The 13,926-nt window shown below is 37.1% G+C and overlaps 1 long non-coding RNA gene across 1 annotated transcript; it reads left to right on the forward strand.

The window, feature by feature from the left end:
• Positions 1 to 2,489: 2,489 nt before the first annotated feature.
• On the forward strand, positions 2,490 to 4,753 carry LOC147511151 (uncharacterized). Its single transcript, XR_015216946.1, has 2 exons — positions 2,490 to 4,110; positions 4,263 to 4,753. It is a non-coding gene; the product is annotated as an uncharacterized LOC147511151 (long non-coding RNA).
• Positions 4,754 to 13,926: the final 9,173 nt, after the last annotated feature.

Raw genomic sequence — 13,926 nt, forward strand, 5'->3', positions numbered from 1 at the left:
TATATCTTATAGGATTGAGAGTAGAAACTTTGATAAATATAGGCACATGAGAATAGTTTTAGTTTACTTACGTTTTGAGTTTCATCGTTCATTTCGTAGGTAAACTATCAATTTTACATTTTATCAATATGGTTAGTGTTTATTACTTTGATGAATTAGATAGTTTCATTTTTGTAAGGGTAGTTTGATCAAAATGTTTGCTTTTGGTTTTGATTAGTGGTGAAATTGCTTGTTTTGGAGGTTTTATTTGTTTGATTGGTCAAGTTTTAGGTGAAAGTGTTTTTTTTTTATGTATTTTTTGGGCTGTCCCTTGTGATGGTGTTTCTGGTTAGATATTGATATTCTGTTAGCATGTTAAAACATGAAACCTATTTGCAGTTCAATAGTTTTTGTTCTTATGGAGTTATTTAGTAAATGTATTTGGTTATTTGAATGCTAGTTTAATAAAAATGTGATGAAGTGACCATGGACTGTGAAGTTGTTGAATTTAGGATACATAAATAAATGAATTTATTCCAAAATTAACATACGTCATTTGGTAGTACTACTAAATTAACATGATCTTTTTAATAATGGGATCGTTCAGAATTGGGATGATATGGGCCATGTTTGGGATCATGCATTTTTCAATGAACTAAAAGTAAATCTTTTCATTGGTCCTAACACTCTTTTATTGTGAAAGATTATAGGATTAGTTCTTATGTATATATATATTTACACAGATAGATCCAACAGAATGTAAGATTTTACTAACTGACCCACCTTTTAATCCTTCAAAGAATCATGAAAAAATGGTTTAACTGTTTATCTTTCGACCAAACATCTCAGATTAGTGCAGTAGCTGGTCCAGAGTCAAGGTACCTGCCCTGTTGTGGTTTTATATTTGTCAATCTTGTTCTGTTGGGTGTGTGTGGTGTGTGTGTTTTTATTTTCAATATGCAAACTTAAGGTAATGTGATTATGTGAGTAGTGATTAGCTACTAATGCACGTCTAGCATATTACGTATGAATAAGTTTCATCTAGTGGTGTCTTGACTGCTGCAGCTAATAACTTGTTGTGCCTCAAGCTAGCCAAGGAACTTGGGGTCAAAATTGGAAGTCCATGGGTTACTTTGTTCAAGGTTGAAAGCTTACCCACATTTGTTTCTCTGTTTCTCTTTTAGCTAATTCATATATCCTATATAAGATTTTTCCACCTAAAACTGAAGAAACTCTAAATGCCCTTGCTGTAGTAGCTTTGAAACTAGAGCAGATGGGTCTTGTGACAAAGAATGAATCGGTGATGGTGGGTACAATGCTTTTTGTAGTTTCATTGTGGATCTTTGGGTGAGTTTTTAGCTCCCTACTTTACGATTCTGTTGCTCGTCGTGACAACATCTTTATAAACATGCATGGTTGACAATTAGATTAGTGTGTATTTTACTTTTTAAGCAATACAAGCGAGAAGAAAAAATAAGGAAGGAAGTGTCAGGCTGCTGACATGTATATTTGGACCCTGTTATGTGCATGAACTTAGTGTAGACTCCCTAGAAAATCGAGTGTCTGTATTTGTTATTTAATTTTTGTGCTCCTGAAACGTAATGGTAATAAGCTTTGGCTTGGAAGTAGCCTGAGTTCGAACACATCATGGTTATTTAAATACCCTTGGAAGCTTTGGCTTGGAATTTAAAAGATGAAGTTGACTTTCGGTTCACGGAAGGATCTCATTTTTGTATGAACCATAGAACTGGTAGTTATTATTCATGTGACTAAAATGATGCTATGATCTTATTCATAGCTTGCTAAAGATTTTGCTAATCCCCCCTTCTGAACTAATATAAGAATAAGCGAGTCAGACACACAACTTTTGAAAAATATTATATTATGAGGTATTATATCTTTTTTCACTTTCGTGTTTTTATTTTTTCCTCCCCTACTCAAACTGTGTTGGATTTTTTAATGGGAATCTCTTGTAAACAGGACACTAAGTTGCAAAAGCTATCGATGATAAATCCAGGAGGAAGATTGTGTTGTCAGAGATGTGGAGGAAGAGTATTAGGAGGCAACTACCTTGCCTGTTTGGATATTCGCAAAACGCACTGAAGTTGCTATGTTTGCAACCAATCACATATGGGTAAGTATAAATTTCTATTTATGATTCTAAGCACAAATTCTGGGATTTGTGTCTCATATTCTCTCAAATGGACTGATCAGTCATGGGATTTGAAACTTTCTATTCGATTAAAAAAACTCTTCAGTCATTAGATATCTATGATTCACTTTCAATGGAGAGTGATGTTCTATCATTTCTGTTTGTTGTGGGACGAGATGAGTGTAGACCAGCGGTCGGTTCTTGTTAGAGAAGGTTGAGAGACCAGGAGATGAAGCTAGAAAAACTTCTAAAGAGTATGGAATTATTGGAGTTTGGAGATACTGTAAGAGACTCTATGAACAATTAATTGGAGGTATGAAGTTCATTTTTCTTATTCTTTTTCTCCGTAAGTTTTTTTTATTTTTTTTTATACTCTACTGTTTTTGCTTCTAAAAGTTAGCTAGTATAGGGAATCAAATCATATTTATTAACATTAATTACAGAAATCGATTTAATCATCCATTGTATGTTTGTATGCTATACCTTTGTTTAATTTAAGTTTCTTAAAATTAATTTTGATTCTTATAATTAGTTTTTGTAGTCAAGCATGTCAATGTATACAATTGAAGTCGAGGGAGTAAACTTCCTGGATACCTATAAGAATGGTCATCTATTTTTTTTAATTGTGTGTACTCCTGCTTATCTTTGTCAGTATTTTCTTGACTTGCCAAAAAGCACTTTAAGACAATGCATGCATGAATCTCAATGTCGTCTGCCTAATAATTTCTTGAACAATTCCACATCTAGTACCTGTAAAACTGGTAATCTTTTTGACAAAGGTATGCCAAAATCTGTACAAGAAGTATACAATTAGATGATCGGGCTGTCATTTTATAATGTGTTATATGTTTTGGAATATAGCTTTGGATATTGGATACCACTACTACTAGGTGAAAGCACTTGAGTCTGACCATTTTCAGACCTAACCAGTGAGGGTATTGGATTTTTTGTAATTTGCTAAAAAGGTGGGGGATTAATTGTTTGGCATCCTATAAGGACTCCAAATTAGCTGGTCGTCTCTACCTAGGATCCAATAAGCACTTGAAAGTGTAAAGTTAGTTTCAGATTTTACACTTAAGTAGCTTTTGAGCTTCTCATACATACCTATTCTAGATTCCATAAGTGAAAGAACTCAAGGGCTTTTTTCAATTGTGTTTGCCATCTTAGAGCCTGATTTAACTATTTTTTCAATTATTATAAACACAAAATGACAAGGACGTAAGTATTGTGGTAGGGACTAACTTTGATAAGATTGTATTTGACAATTCGAATGATGTTCTTCTTGATGTAACTATCTAACTTTTTTTTAAGTCCCATAGTTTGTCTACTTAAGTTTGTGATTCTATTCCTCAAATTTGAATAAGATCTATGCACATGGTGTGGCCATTGCCAGGCACTGGAGCCTAGCTACTTGCAACAAATTATCATACCATCTACGTGGTATTAATTCTCTACTTATTGCGAAGATAGATGGTACTGCCAATGAGCACCTTTCTATACGTAAAGGTCAGTTTCATACTTTTGATTCCATGTATACTAAATGTTCATCATGACTGAACATTTGGAATATAGTCAATATTAATGAATTGACAACATTCTGACTTTTATGCATGAACTTTCGTTTTGGACTATTAAGTTGAAAAAAAAAGGTGGAAGAACTATATTATGATATAGATAGAAACCATGTTCTCGGGTCTGTAAACAAGTGTTAGACAGATTGACATAGTTGGGGATAGAACCTAATCATTCTTTTTATATCTTATCATATTAGTTGTAATTCCGATGAACATTACTAGAATTCAATGGTGCGTGTGAAACTGTTATAGCTTGTTATTAGATATTATGATGCACCGTGTTGCTAAAGTTCATCATTAGAATTAATTAAGACCCTGCTTATACCTGTTTCTTTCCTGTTATTGCAGGTTAGTAGATTCCCCACACTTCTCTTCTTCCCAATAGGAGATAATAGCACAAACCCAGTAAGTGAACTTGAGGACGTAGTTCTCTAGCGTGTTGGTTTTGTGTCAGTAGTATGTCTGCAAATCTTATCAACACTTTCAATATGTTGTTCTCACTCAAATTAAGGGTATTTTTATACATTTGCCTTAAATGGAGTCTATTCTTTGAGTAGATAAATGTGGAGCTAGTCACACAATAGTCGGATTATACAAGTTCCTCAAGAAACATGCCCAAATACCTTTCAAGCTCCAGAGGCCAACCTCAATTTCTAAATCAGAAGACATTTTCCCTGAACCCATATCAACGTCTAAATCATGGTATATTGTTGATAGTAATACTCTCGAGAGCAATATTATTGGAGCGGTGTTGCACTGATAATCCTCTTGGTGTGTTGTTTGCTTCTGCTTGGGCTAGAAGCTTGTTCCATCTCTAGAAAACTCTCAAGGCTGTTTACCCGCAAAAAGGTTGTGCGACACTCACATGAAAGAACAAAATGTCCAAAGGTGATGAAAATAGGAATTTCAAAGTACGAATTGTTTTTTTTTTTTCGTTATGTTTTTATTCTGCCTTGTGTACTTTGAAAGCCTAGTTACTAGCAATCAACAACTTGAAAACATTGTAAATTTTGGAAAATACCAATGTATAATATACCAATTTTTTAAATGTGTTCTTTTGAAATGTTGTTTGTGACCTTGTGTAATTGATTTTATGATATGAGAAATCTCAAATTAGGTAGTATTTAGCACGGGTGTATGGGGCAAAATAGATTCTACCAAATAATATTTATTATTTAAAAAAAAAAAAAACCAATATGACGGAAAATAGTGTCGTTACTTGACTTCCTGAGGCAATATACGACGGGTGGTTATTTTCCACATTTGAAAATTTGCAATTCCATTACAAAGGAAATTTGCGACAGTTCTGAGTGTCTTATATTTAACGATGGCTTATACTGTCGCACGGCCGACACATTTCTAATTCAACTTGCCACGTTTTTTCCCGTCGTTAATATTAACGACAGGGCGACTCGCGACGAACTCGGGGACACTATTTCTTATTGTAAATCTCGATTTAGGACGGATTTTGTCGTCGTTTTTTGCCATTTCTGATGTAATGTGCTTGAGAGAACTGGTTAGCGAGTTCGACCGTATTACTTTCACTCACTTTCGGCGGAAAGGCAATAGCTTTGCCAATGCTTTGGCTACTTTAGCCTCTATGCTCAAGATTCCGGAAAGTGAAACGTTTAGGCCAATCGAGATTGTATCACAAAGTGAGCCCGCTTATTGCTTTGCTATTGATATAGCATCTAAGTCCTTTGATGGAGAGCCATGGTACCACGACATTCGCGAGTATCTTCAGCATCAATGATTCCCTAATGGTCTGACTAAAAGAGAACGACGATCACTTCGGCTTTTAGCTTGCCAGTTTATCATATGTGGAGATGTTCTATACAAGAGGTCGTACGATGGGATTTTACTCAGATGCTTGAATGAGAATTAAGCTCGGACAGTTATGACTGAAATACATGAAGAAATTTGTGGCCCTCACATGAGTGGGCACATGTTAACTAAGAAGATCATGAGACTGGGATACTATTGGACAACTATGGAGACAGACTGTTGCAAGTACGTTAGAAAGTGTCATAAGTGTCAAATTCACGGGAATTTGATGTGCGCACCGCCTGCCGAGTTAAACCCATTTTCTGCACCTTGGCCCTTCTCTGTTTGGGGTAGGAGTGTAAAAAAAAACCGTTGACCCATCATCCAGTTGGGTACCCGGTCTTCACCCTCCACCCAAACCCGCACCAACCCGAAAACAGACTCGGCCCGCCCCACCACCATTTTTATGCGGTCGGGCTATGGGTGTAGGTTCTATGCTCAAATCCGACCCGTCAAGTCTCCCGACCCACACCGTGTCAAAAGCCGTTGACCCAACCCCGTTGACCCGCACAATTTCAAGACTCTAAATCTAATATTTTTGTATTTTGTTTATATTTGAGAAATATAAACACAAACTTATGAGTTCAACATCAATTTATAATATTCAAGTTTGAACATTTGGCAAATATCAAAAGCTCAAATTCAACTTTCGAATTTTGGAGAAGATGAATCATTCATCATTGTATTAATTTCGAATTCTTTTAGTTTATATTTTATTGTTTTGTACCATAGATCCTCACTCCCATCTTCATTTTATCATGCTATGAAAAATAATCAATTTACAAATGGTAAATCACGAGAAATAAGTTTCAAATTTGCAGATATGGTTTTGGGTTCAAGTTCAAGTTTTTTATATTTGTTTATTTTTTATTGATTGATTCCATTTTTTTTCTCTATGTTGTGAATTATAAATATATTATTTGCAGAATTAGAAAGTTTTTTTTGGGTGAAATTGGGTTAAAATGATAATTTCCACCCGACCCGGATGACCTGCCCAAAACCCACCCCGTAAGCTGACCCAACAGGCCGGGTGACGGTACTAAGACATGACACTTCAACCCGCCCCGCCCCGCCCCGTCGGGGACCACTGGATTTGTATTCCCTAGACCCGCCCCATCACTATTTGACCCGCGGTTGACCCGGCCCGCCCCGTATTACACCCCTAGTTTGGGGGCTCGATGTCATTGGCAAGTTAAATCCTTCAGCATCCAACGGACACGGCTTTGTCCTTGTTGCCATTGATTACTTTACTAAATGGGTCAAAGCTATATCTTTAAGTAGTGTCATAGCATTGAATGTGGTGAAGTTCTTGCGCACCAACATTATTTGCCGGTATGGGGTACCACATGAGATTATCACTAATAATGGCACATGTTTCAAGGGGAAGGAGTTTAATGATATACTGCAACAGTTCAAAATTCGGCGACATTTGTGTTCACCCTACAGACCTTAGACTAATGGTGCAGTTGAAACGGCAAACAAGACACTTGTCAGGATTGTAGAGAGGATAACTGAGGCATACAAAGACTGGCACGAGAAGTTACCATATGCACTATGGGCTTATCGAACTTTGGTTTGTACAACCACAGGGTCTACTCCCTATGTACTAGTCTATGGAATGGAGGCCGTTTTGCCAGCAGAAGTAGAAATGCCTACTTTACGCGTTTTGCAGGAGGATGCCAGTTCAGAGGGGAATGGATCCAAGCCAGAGTGGAATCTTTGAACCTAATCACAGAAAAGCGACTTAAAGCTACAGCTCATGCACGAGCTTACCAGCAGAGAATCGCCCGAGCATTTAATAAGAAAGTTCGTTCGAGAGATTTGAAGGAATGGTATTTGGTTCTGAAAGAAATTAAGCCTAAACATCTGCCAGACCCACGAGGGAAGTTCAGACCTAATTGGGATGGCCCCTTCATTATTAAGAAGATTCTACCTGGGAAAGCTGTGATCCTCATTGATCTTGATGGTGTCGAGTTCTCAAATCTTACCAATGCCGACCAGTTAATAAGGTACTTTTCGTGACCCAACCTTGTTTTTTTAGACAAAGAGTATAGTGGAAATCTTAGAGAGATGATGGGACATGCCATTTTTATCTGATATATTCGCCTAACAAGCCCACCTAATGTCGTATGTTTCCTCTAGAAGCCATTTTGAGCCTTAGCCTATTCTTTCATCCCCACGATTTGACCTATGCCCTTTAGGAAACCAGATTTACCATTAGCCTACCCATAGATACCCCGATCCCATTTTATAGAACATGTCATGATTAGGAAAATCATCTTCATCATCAATTATTGATCGTTAAGTATCTACTATGGTCCCATTCTACAATATACTATGATTATCCCAATGGTTACCCCCAGGAGAAGCTGCAAAACAAAAAATAAAAAATAAAAAATAAAAAATAAATCATGCAAGGGGCAGTACAAATCAATTCAAGGGGCGGTTCATATGAGGTTTAGGATGTTTTATCATTTTCTTTTCGTGACAAGTTCTCTTAACCCACTACCCAAGCCTACGTTACAGTCCCATGAAAGTCCGCTCTTGATCTTTAAATCCACTATGTCTCTTAGTTGAGAAATATTCAAGGTAAAAAAAAAGGGGGTTGGCATTGGAGGATACACCGATACAGTATGTGATCCATTCAGAGATTATCGAGGCTAGAAGGAATGTTTTCAGAAGTGTCTCTAAGTTGTCCTAAACTTAATTTATGATCATTTTGAGTGGTGGAAAGGATTTATGGTTGGTTTTCAGCATATAGTGGAGGTCATGCAATCAGATAGGGAAAAGGGTGGTGTCTGCTTACTACTTTTTGGTGCTAAGATTAATTGATAAACGTAAAAATATAAAGTTTACCTACGAAATGAACGATGAAACTCAAAACGTAAGTAAACTAAAACTTAATACGTGCCTATATTTTATCAATCCTATGAGATATAGTGGAGTAGATGATTCATTCCACTCCTAGTCCTTCCGCATGGTAATGTTCTCTACGTATAAGCAATCTTAACTAAAGTCTAATGAGAGATTTACGAAATGGCAACTAGACTACGATGCAACTACCCACAAGATGCAACTAGTCGACTATTTGAACAACTATGGAAATGCTACGTCGATTCTATGATAAGGAGTTAGAGGGGATTGATTCCACCTTAACTCGACTTAATCCTACTAACGATTTAATCGTCAATCCAAATTGAATTGCTTCATGAATCAACTGGTTATTCCTAATCCCTAATTACACATGGCATTTCTACCAATTCATAACTAGCATGTGAACGATTACACCCATTCTCATGGTGAACTAATCATTTCTAGAGTGGAAAGGAAATTACGACGACTCTACGATAATCGGAATCAAGCTTCATCAAGGCTTCTCAACCCCCTCTAATGGAGGTTTAGCCGAGAATCATCACGCTATCATTCCCAAATGAAATTCAAACAAGACATGATATAAAGATTTGAACTTTATTTGTTTAAACTCAATTCCAAACTAATCATGCAAGAATTTGAATTAAACTAATAAAGACAAATAATTAAATCTAAGAATTGAACTAAATAAGTAAATGGACAATGAAACTAGATTACCAAGAACACTATTTTATTAATCTAATGAATAATAAAACAATGATTCAAATACTAAATTAATAATCTACTTTGTTCTAAAGTAATTAATTAAACATGAAACTAGATCTAAAACAAGATATGAAAAACTAATTAATTAACTAATGGAAATTCTAAAACTAATTAATGGAGGCTAACTAATCTAGGTCTAAATATCTACCATTAACAAAGAGTCAAGCTCTTGTTTTTATACTTTCAGATCCAAAAATCGTGCATGGGCTTGGAGCCATGTTTTGGGCCAGAGAATCAGGCCCAAAACTCAATTCTTTCAGTCCAAAAAGGCCTCTTCAACTGCAGTTGTCTTCAACAGACTTTTTGTCTACTTCTGCTCCTCTGGTTGGGTCAAGGCTTAGACCATTGGAAAGCTCTTTCCGAGCCGGTCGTTTTGACATAAGGTAGGCCTAATTCCGATGTCTGAGTCCAAAGATACGGCCTTCGGAAGTTCTGCTGACTTTGTGTGCTGTTTCTGCCCGTGTCGACTTTTCAACTTTTGACCGGGCTTTACAAAAGCTTTGTCTTCTTGAATCTTGGCCTTTAATCACGGAACTCCTTAGCAACCGACCTTTGCTCCTTTATCCCACTAAAGTGGCACATTTCTGCACATAATGGACTTTGAAGCCTGAAATGCATAAAAACACGTAATCAGTATTAACTTTTAATTATTACTCACATAATTGGTCTAAAAGTATGATGGTTAAGGGGTTAAAACTACAGTTTTGGGCTCTTATCAAACCACCCCCAAACAGCATTTTGCTTGTCCTCAAGCAAAGATGAAAAATTAGAATAAGTGACCAAAAATGGAGTTCTATCTACTCGTTCACTGAAAAGCATTGCATTGACCATATGCAACAAGGCCTTAAACCACTAGGAATTCCCTAGTGGACGAGTTATAGCCTCGTGAGAGTTTTCTAGTGAAGGTACTCATAAACTTCATTTATACTACAACGACTAAAAAATAAAACTATTGTTTCCTTATTCATGCTCTAAATTAACTATACCTCTCACTAGCAATGCATATAGAGTAATCAAGTTGAAACCTAAGCTAATATATGCATAATAATCAATCATCTACAATAAACATATATACAATGAGTAATACTATGAGATGCCTAGCAGGTTCGTTTATGAAACTCGGAATAGCGTCCTTAAGTAGGTTCTCACAATAATAGTCAAATATAACAACACTGATTTTTCCACTCAAGTTTTCATACTCCGATTAAGCAGTGGGCACACTTTTATCTTACAATCTCAATGACAACAAGGAAGCCGGAGTCGATCAAACACATCTGCCACTTACTATCACACTAACCTATTCCTAATTGAGCTAGAGGTCTTTATTAGGTGTTGCGGGGATTAGGAGATGGTTTAAGAAGGAAGGAAATGGATATTCAAAAAGGACAAGTCTGAGATAATAGAGTCTTCATATTATGTAACTAGAGAAAACCTTGTTATGTACTTTTGCTTCTACACTTTGTTTCCATCCTTAGTCATATTTTTCTTTTTCTTTTCTTTGGCTTTTGACTCCCTTTTATTCTATTTTTGGAGTTTTTATTTATTTCTATTTTTTTTCCTTTTCTTTGGATGGAAACTTCTTTTCTTTATTTTCTGAAGCAATTAACTAACTTTTGTTTACACAGGTTTTTCTCTTCTTCTTTCTTCACTCATTCTATTCTCAGACTTATCTAAATTGGGTAGGTTGAATTTTTTATTTTTTTTGTTTTGTAACAGGATAAAGGATTTTTGGTTTATGAAAGACTAAAGAAAGGCTCAGATGGGCGACTAGCGGAAAATAATTCATAGGTTTGAATTTCTAGCTATATTGATCCAAAGAGGGCCTAAATTCTCGCTTAGGATATGGCATAGTGATCAAGCAAGTGGATGTGTGATTTCTCTATCCAGATTTTACTTCTCCCTTTGTGTCATTTCTCAAATGTTTCAAGCTCATATAAGGCTTTTTAGGCTATATTCTCACAGATTTGTAGAATAAGTACTCTAGCCTAGATTTCAGAAACTTACTGCTAACAATCATAGATACTCATGTAATATATTTATAGATAGATGTAAAGATTATTACCTACATATTAACCTAAGTTTCTAACAATTATTCTAATGCAAAAGCTACGTGAGACTTCTAGATTATTAAGAGCATAGAGAAGGAAAACAATACCAATATTCCTAAGTGTATAGCACTTATTTATTTATATTTTTGAATTTTTGAAATTTTTAACTAGAAAACAAGTGCACATTATACCTATCTATATCCTAACAAATGCCTTAATTACACGTGTTTCTATGCCCCCCAAACAAGAAGCATGCTTTGTCCTCAAAGCATTTAAATAAAGAGGGTAGGAAAAATACCATGGAAACGCATGAAATTCTGTAACATCTGCAAAACAAGGTTAAAACATACTAATATAAAAACTGATGCAACTCTATAAGAGTTCCACCCATTAGGGGGTTAACAAGAATCAAATTGCTTGGGACATAAGCAGACACTAACTAGAATTAAAACTTACCTTATCTCCCGCTTTATTCATCATCCTCCTCATTCTCTTCTTCTATAAAGAAGTGAGGTTCTTTCGCGTCCTGTCATGCCATGATAATTTGCCAGGCTTCCCGCCATTTATCATCTATTATTGCTAACCTATTAAGCGCCACTTGGTCTGACGGGGTGTAGGGTACAATCTGATGAGGTTGTATCCTCCACCCTTGCCAAGTCATTGCACGGAAAGATCGAATAATACTATTGGTGGTCGCATGCGGTCGCATCCGTAATCCAATCCGTTAAACGTGTACAAAAAACAGGAAAGAAACATAGCATAATACGGGAAATTAGAACAGGCATAAGAAGGTACTTATGCCTCATGCTATGGGCTCGAGCTAAACTAGACATCAAAGTTCTGGGAAGGTCATGGCACATATGTCCCGTGGCTAAAGCAAGGAAGACGCCGCAAGTGGCATCATTCACGTAAGAAAAACGCCATTCCCCTAAAATGTTTAGCATGATCCAAAACATAACAGTTCCTATGTTCATGGACAGGCTACCAAAGGCGACGTTATAGTCCCCTTGGTCCTCGATACGGAAAATTCCTACCCCATACGACTCATGCAAAAACTCATAAGTGTAGACATACATATTATCTACCTAATAGCACCATGGGTCTTGTATTTCAGCAGGCATAGCAAGTCCAAGAACAAATGCTAGCAAGAACTTGGTAATTTCCATTGGTTCATCATCAATGTTGATGGAGAACACTTGTTTTCCATCTAGTCTCTCAAAGAAAATGCAGTTATCGTAAAAATAAGATGCTAGTGTTGGAGAATAAAGTTCAGCAGGTCTTACCATAAGCGGTTCCCAGCCTACGTATGTGATCGCCTCGCGAAACCAAGCACCATAAGTAGTGCTTTGGAACAAATCTTTGAAAGACTGTTCCGGTATTATTGTAGGAGATGTCATCTTAAAACGATGCTCTGGAACAGCTGCAAATGATCCGTGAACAACCCGCAGAAAACTGGAAATTTTTGTGTTTACGGAGGTCAGGGCGCAGGTGCGCTCCACTTGGGCGTAGGTGCGCTCTGATGATTTTGAGTTCCAGTGTTTGAGCGCCGAAGTCGCTCCACCTTGGCTTGGTGCGCTGCGGCAAAATTTCTGACAAATGAGTAGGGCGCGAGCCCTCCTCAAGCCTTGAGCGCCTGAGGTGCTGATTCGTGAAAAATGAGACGAAACGTGGGAGTGAAAGGGGAGTGATGGAAGTTAGGTGTAGTGTGGGTTGTGAGTGTAGAATGAATGAAGTTTATATAGGTTTTAAGTTGCTAAAACGGATCGGGAAGTTTCCAAAAAGTTTTTACGGTACTTTCCAGAAATACTAAAATTTCCAAACCCGAAAACGGAAACAACTTATATTCTTGATTCTAAAACAACCCTAGTATCTTTTAGGTTGAATTTAAGATAGAATCTACCTATTTTATCGAGATTTCATCCTACCATGATATTTATTCATAGATATGCCTAATCGGCCATATTCTCACCCTGACTCCGAAATAACTTCTAAAAACGAGGGTCATATAAAAATCATGCTGGAATAGATAACACCACCCCCAAACAATTTGGGAAGGTGGGATCAATATTAAACAACCACGCACAATTAAAATAATGACATTATATTAATATTGGCATTAAATGCCCTTTTACTACAAAATCCAAATTACGGAATTAAAACTTACATTAAAATAACTAACAATAATAAAACTACAAATAAACATCGTCAAGCTATACTATCCCTAAACACGTCGGTACTGGTAGCAGAGGGCACATGCTCAGGAGATGGCTCCTGAGCTCCCGATGGGCCAGCACCATTCGTCTTTCGGCGACGACGCTCGTGCCTCAATGATGTGTCCTCAGAAGGAGAATCCCCGTGAGGTGGGAAGCGTGCAAGCATATCAGCTCGGAACTGGCGCTGAGCTTCTAGCTCAGTCCTCATCTGTTCCCACCGCTCATCCTCTCGCTGGGTACGGATCTCGAAGTTATGGTGGATAGTAGCCTATCGAATCCGGAGGTCTTTGCAGATAGTGTTGAGTGAACGCATGCCACGATGAATCACAGCCATGCGTTCTGCATCTGAGCAACACCTCTCCAAGGTATCAGCATCAAAACAAGTCAAGTCCTCCTCATCCTCCGAGTCATTCTCATTTCCACCATCCTCCTCGTCCTTTACCTTATCCTCAGGCAACCTCCAAACTCGTTGGACATAATCCTTATAAACTCCGGATTTC

Source organism: Coptis chinensis, chromosome 3 (assembly GCF_015680905.1).
Source record: "Coptis chinensis isolate HL-2020 chromosome 3, ASM1568090v1, whole genome shotgun sequence".
Taxonomy (NCBI): Eukaryota; Viridiplantae; Streptophyta; class Magnoliopsida; order Ranunculales; family Ranunculaceae; genus Coptis; species Coptis chinensis.